Source organism: Triticum aestivum, chromosome 6B, assembly GCF_018294505.1.
Source record: "Triticum aestivum cultivar Chinese Spring chromosome 6B, IWGSC CS RefSeq v2.1, whole genome shotgun sequence".
Taxonomy (NCBI): domain Eukaryota; kingdom Viridiplantae; phylum Streptophyta; class Magnoliopsida; order Poales; family Poaceae; genus Triticum; species Triticum aestivum.
Window position 1 is genome coordinate 656,315,180 of NC_057810.1, and position 7,155 is coordinate 656,322,334.

Consider the following 7,155-nt stretch of genomic DNA (forward strand, 5'->3'; position numbering starts at 1 on the left):
GAATTTTCATGATTTCAAGAAACGTATCCTCAAACAAAACATGTTCCCTAAATAAAAAATACGTTCAAAATTTGTGAAAGATGAACATTTTTTTGTATTTTTATGAATAAAAATGCATATTGTTAATGAATTATTTTTTATATTTGAAGAATAAAACTGAAATGAATTTTTTTAATTATATGAACAAAATTTGATTTGAAGAATATTTTTTGAATTCGATGAACATTTTTGTATTATTCATGAATATTTTTTGAAATTGAAGAAAAGTTTTTATTTCAGTGAACAAATATTTTAATTGGATGAAAAATTGTGAATTTCATAAAATGTTCACCGATTTAAAAATATGCTCAAAATTCAAAAAAGTTCAGCGATTTGAAAAAATGTTCCCATATTTCTAAAAACATTGGAAAGGAAAAAGTGAAAGATGAAAAAGAAAGGAAAATGAAAAGGAAAAGAGAAAGGAAAAACGAAAATTAATGAGAAAGGAAAAATCAAATATGAAAAAGCGGAAAAAACGAAAGTAAAAATAAGAAGAGAAAAGAAAAGCCGAGTGAGAACGGCTAGCTGGGCCAGCCCAAATATAAGCAACGCGACTAGGGGGGCGTGCGTGCGGTCGCTTTTTGCAGCGACCCGCGTGCCGAATAGGATATGTTGTCGTGAATGTCTCGTCTCAACAAATAGGGAAGACATCCTTGTGTGTGGAATTAACCATGACATGTACGTCAAAGCCCCATGCGGCAGGAAATCCGACAAAGCAACTCAATTCAGTCTCACATGGAAACCGGTTTATGGGATATCGTTGGTTGGTTTGCCCTGGACCCATCAATGCTTTGCTTCCATGGCCATACTTACGCATGGCCAATCGATATGACAGCATAGTAAATACTTGAATCGTTCTGCTCATTTTTGAATGCACATGTGCTCCTTCCGAAAGATTAACAATATTGGATTACATGCAGGAAACATGATTTATGGGACCACATGGTATCAAAATGTTAATGTATAATAGTGGCCTATTTAAGCATGTGAAGAGAGAAACACATCACTTTTCTTGGAAAACAAACATCGTACACGGCTGCACACTTGCACCGAGCGAAGAGTAGAGCTCAATCATTCCTAGGATTATATAGGCATAATATGGAGTAGGGCATTTTGGAGACCGAGCTCCATGGAGCCCTTTGTTTTGAAAAATTCAAAATTCAAAATTTTCAGTTTTAAAATATTCTAAAAAAATACATATGTATGCAAGGATGTAAAGTGTATGTGTGAATTTTTTTTAGGATGAAACACCTTGATTTGCGAGCTGCACAAAAAAACCATGGACTTTAAAGATGAACAGTACATATGCTAAAAAGCCCCAGATTTGTCTTTTTGTGTAGCTCACATTTTAATATATTTCAACCTGAAAATTTGCACATATGTACATTATGTATCTAGGTATATGTGTATTTATTTTCAGAAGTTTTTGAAACAGAAAAGTTTGAATTTTGAAGTTTTCAAATGTAGGCCTTCATGGAGCTCGATCTCCATTTGGCATTTTTGCATAATATAATATGTAATGTGCACAAGTTTTGTAGTTAGTAGTCACTTTTTGAAACAACATTAAACCACAAATAACCTAGGACTTGGAAGCATTAGGATTGCGACTGCGCCAAATATGTTTGGTATGTGTAGTAACATCATGGTCATGGTTAGGACAAAAAGAGCTCAAGTTGAGTTTTGCATTGATAAATTGCCCTACTTGATGACACAAGTGTTAAGGCCCTTGACCTCGACAACTTCCAAACTCCACACTCTATTGGTATACTGTCAAAATGTGTTGTTAATTACCCGCAAAAAATGTGTTGTTAATTGAGTAGTAGTTAACTGGATTAATAGATTACGATGCATAGTTGTTGAAAGTGTGAGAACATTGAATGGGGTTGTTTTATCGTTGATCATTGGCCTCTACATTTCTCATATTTTATTAGAGAACTAAAGGACGGTATATTCTTGCAGTTTATTATATTTACTCGGAAACTCAAGACTTTTGTTCAGAAAACCAATCCGACCACAGGAAAATAAACACGGTCACCATCAAGAAGAAGCCACCACCGGAAAATACAATATGAGTCCATGCACATTGGCATAGCCTTGTCAATCCTTATAGCGACACGAGATGGTGGCCAAAACGATGTAGCAATAGAACAGTGGGGTAAATCTAGGTAGCGGTAGGGGTGTTCTTTTGTGGTCTCATGCACTGTCATGATCGACCAGGAGACATTGGGTGCTAGTTGTGGTTGCCTTCCTTGAATGTTATTGCGGAATTGGACCACAGAGCCAGTAATCACTAACGATGTTTTGTATCTTGTTACCGCTTTTTTGATCATGCTATTTGTGACGCCAATGATGAAAAATCTCTTTCCCCGTATGAACGGAAAGCGTGCAAGTGCCTGAAATGGGTGCCAATGTTCGTGCATTATGTGGAGGATCATCCACCCTATTAGAATTCAGATATGAATTGCCCACATAATGTACCCTAGCTATCCTTCTTGACTATGCACTTGTTATTCGTGCATTGAAAGCTTGTTATTCATGCATTCTAAAAACACATGGAGTCCTATAATGAAATAAAATGTGCAATAGTTGCACAACATCCAACATCTTATTAAACCAAACAATTGTACAACGAGTGGTTGCCAATATTACTCTGTTTTAGTAGTGAAATATTGTTGGATTTGACTTGCAGAAGTCAAAATCATCAAATTCTTATGCAAAGTAGCTTTCCACGTCTATTTGGACATTTTGCTGGCTATCCTAATGTTGCATTCAGCAAATTCAAGTTGTTGAGAAAGTTTTACCTTCACAACCTTCCACTTCAGATAAATCAATCAATCAATGTCTCTCCCTCTCTCTCATCTATCACTCTTTTGTGTCCATCCTTCCTAAGCACATTGGGAGGTGTTTTATAGGGGCGTTGGTTGGTTGTGGGTTGGGCCACTCTCAGTAAAAAGAGAAGGGAGAGAGGGAAAGTTAGGTGTGTGCAGCTCCGTCTCTCTCCCCCTTTGTTTACTTTTCCTTTTATAATTAAATGTAAACATAAACTTGGAGGAAAAGAAAGAGAGGGTTAGAAGAAGAGTTTGTGCATGAGACAAATTTCTCTAGACTTGTAAGAATGTGCTTGATTCAGGAAAATTCAAAAGAGACATGCTGAAAAGTTTCGAATTCAAACACATTTTAATTTGATTCAAATGAGTTGAACTAGGATTTGGAGTTTTGGATGCCCAAAAATTATGAAGCTTTTGGGGTAGCTTGGATAAATGCAATAATGATTTATGAGCAAGGTTTGGGGGCCAAACTGAAAATAATTTTGGCACTGCAATTTATAAAAGCTTTAAAGGAAAAGATAGAGAACTCAAATGGAAAATAGCTGGAAGTCTCAAATGGCTTTATGAAAATGTCCCAAGTTTTCAAAATGGTGTAAAACATTACTTGAAAAGAAAAGCAAAATTAAATCCTTAATCATCCATAAATAAATACATTACAAATATAGTAAAAATATTGCTTCCTTTTTCCCAATGTGAATTGCTCGTATTTGTAGCAGGGATAGTGCACAGTTGACTAGCTAGCACCGTATGCACGTGCACTCTAAATGAGGGAAGGTAACATTTGACGTTTGATTTGTTTGTTTTTTTCACATATCAAAATGCGTAAGCTTCCCCATAAAAGTTTACAGGTCGCATTTCGGTGTGACAATAAACATATCTTTTTAAAAAAATGACATTTACAATGTTCTTTTTTGGCAAGCAGGAGCATATGCTCCCTAGAGCCAAATTGGATTTCACGGTCATTGTGTTTAATATGTTCATCGTGCTTTATATTTTTGGATTAACTTATGTAAAAAAAATTGCTCCCTTTTTTCCAATGTGAATTGCTCGTATTTGTAGCAGGGATAGTGCACAGTTGATTAGCTAGCTCCATGTTTCACGTGCACTCTAAATGTGGGAAGACGTAGGTTGAAGATTTGCCGCACCCCGATCGACCGCGACGGTGGCCGGTCACCGTCGACGTCGATCGCAAATGAAAAGTTGTTCCTTGGAGGGCACGATTGCATGTATGGGAGCTCGAGCACACATGCATCGACCCGCTTGCCGGTCTGTCTGCCATTAGCCGGCTCGCCTAACTACCCAAACCAACATCATCGATACGGACACGCAATTGCATCGTGTGATCAATGAGGGCCCCTTTCGTCGTTGCCGAGATGAGGTTCCATATACAACGAACGGATGGATTGACCTGCCCGATCTCATCCGATTGGTACATTGCACGCATGGAGCTTGGCATGCATGGATTGCCTGCAACGGAAGACACACAAGCTAGCAGTGCCGTCCGGCAGCGGTCACTCCACGTCCACGTATGCCCGCCATGCGTGCAAGTGTGTGACAGTGACTAAATGTGATCGAGCTCCGCTAAACTTTATCGTCACTAAGCTTATCGCCTCGTTGCACGGCTCTGCTCAAGACACACGCACGCATGCACCGTGTCGTGTGGCCGACGATCAACGGAAAGTTTTGGACCCATACCCAGTACGTGCCTGTCACCATTACGGAACCATATAACAGAACAGAGTTTTGACGTGAGACGTGCACGGGTGTCTCCGTGGCATGTAGAGTACACTGCAAGTGTCGCTTTGGATTTGTGTTCATGTGTTGGGTATGTCTCCGGACGTGCGTGCTTTTGTCAGGATGCAGAAAAGAGTGGCATATGCATACTGTACCGTGTGTATCAACACGGGGGATGCCAGGAAAGATAACGTTGCTGTGTCACTCTTCGGAGTATAGTGGTGAACATTGCTTGTTCCTGACAGGAAAAAGCACACTTTTTCCCATCACTCCAAACCCAATGTGGGCTAAGTGCCTAGCCTAACTAGTTAACATCATGCAATATATTAGGTGCCATGTGATGCAGCGATGGGTAAGGCCCAGTTCTTTTGCCAGAATCTGGGGATTCTCCCAGAATCCGACCGCTACCCAGCTTCTCTCAGAATATTTGTTTTACAATCCTATGTAGTTATAGTCTAATTAGATAGGACTGTAAATTAAATGAAGCTCAAAGATTCTGGGAGAAGCTGAGTAGGGTTGGATTCTAGGAGAATCCCCAGATTCTGGCAAAAGAACTGGGCCTAAGTAATGTGACGCGAAGAGAACTATTTCCACGTATATACGCGTACACGCATGCGTGATCCAGTGGCACGAAACTCTAAATATATATTTTGCCAGCACCAAAACTCTCCGAACGATTTTCCTCACCCATATGTATATGCGTGCACGCATACATACTTCTCGCGAAAAAAAATGTATGCACGCACGCACACGTCACGTCAGGCCGTGGCATCGGAGGCACTGTGCGTTTACGCGTACTATCATCGGCACGTGAATCATCAGCCGGCGAACGTGTATGCTCTACAATACATTTCCTCTCGCTTTCGCGTGCAAGACTCACACGAGCAGTACAGGTCACGTACAGCTACCTAGTTGGCCTATTGGCTTGTTGCATCGCCACGGCGATTGAGCGCTCTTCAACTCTCCAACGCTAAACCGTCGAGGCCGACCCGGGTATTAACTAGGGACCATGTGAAGAATTCGGATGAAAAATACTGGCATGTCGCGAATGTGCTTGTGGACACGAAAGGTCGCGGCGATTTCTTCGTGTTTATACGCGCGGTTCATTTATATATGTAGCATTTGATGTGATAACTTAGTACAGAAAATCGGAGGGCAAGGAGCGCATGGACATTTTCAAGATTATCATTTGGCTGTTGAGTGGACTTGATGGCCATTACTTGGTTGGTTAGAGAAGCTACACACATGCTAATACAATATCTATGAAAAGAATGAGTACTACCACCACTTGGTATTTGGTTATTTTAAAAAAATCGAATTTCCATAGAAAAAATATTGCTAGTATAAAAACATAAAAAAATGGTTGACAAAACATCAAAAAAATTGCCAATAGTTTTTGTGGAATATACTTCTAATTGTTTTTATGGAAGACAAAATTGTTTGCATTAATATTTATTTAATGGTACAGTAAAAAGTAGTCACAAAAGACCTACATTCCGGACAAGTGGAGGTAACTTATACCTCCTCGTAACGAGCCTACACAATTTTACTATAGTTGACGCCATGCAAGTTGATCATTTTTTTTAGAACAAACCTCAAAAAGAAAAAAAGATGGCCGGCCCCAGCGAGGGCTCCAGAGTCCGTGGCCGCAGGCTCGCGGCGTGGTGCGCCCCCGCACCGGGTCGCAACGCATCGATGGCCCAATCATTGGCACGCAGGCGCCGAGGCTCGTCCAGCCGGACCGCGCCGCGTGTCGGGTCAACGGCTCCGGCTCGGCCTCCCCAGCTGGCCCCGGGCTTGACTCGGCCCCTGCGCTGACATATTCGTGGGTCGATCGCGGGGTCGGATTCCGCGGCTCGATCGCACCGCTTTTCTTTTTTTGGTTCTGCGAACGGTTCGTGTGGTCTCCAGAGGGCTTCTTCTCCGTATTTGAATTTGCAGCAAATTCATCCGCGGTGAACTGGTTCTTTTTTCCTGCTTTTCTTCTTTATTATTTCTTTTGTTTAAAATATAAGAACGTTTTTAATATTATATTGGTGTAAAAAACGTTCTTATATTATGAAATGGAGGGAGTAATTTTTTGTTTATTTAACGCAGAATGTCTATTCCCAGCCCTGTCACTTCATTTGGGTGATTCTGTCGTAAATTATGGAAACAAAAAAAATCTATGAAGACAAAAGGAAATAAAACTAGTGCTAATATATCCTTATTTATTTTTGGCTGGTGCTACGAATCAACCGGCTGATGCAAAGAAATTTTAAGCCGCCTCACTGACCGTGTGATTAGTCTGACCACACCGTTGGATCCCTTTCTCTCGCATGTTCGAATGGTCAACGCACACACTTCTTCCTCCTCACATCACACAACCAGTCCGCTCTCTGCTTCAATCTCGTAGCGCCCGAAGCCGCCGACGAGCACAACATCGGAGCACGGGTAGCCGCCGGCAATGCTTCAGTTATCGTCGCCAGTTCGTTTCACTTCTCGCGCGCGCGAGTCTCGATCTCGACGACGCCGATGCCACCGCGCCGCCGTGTCGTCGCCCCCGCCGCCCGTC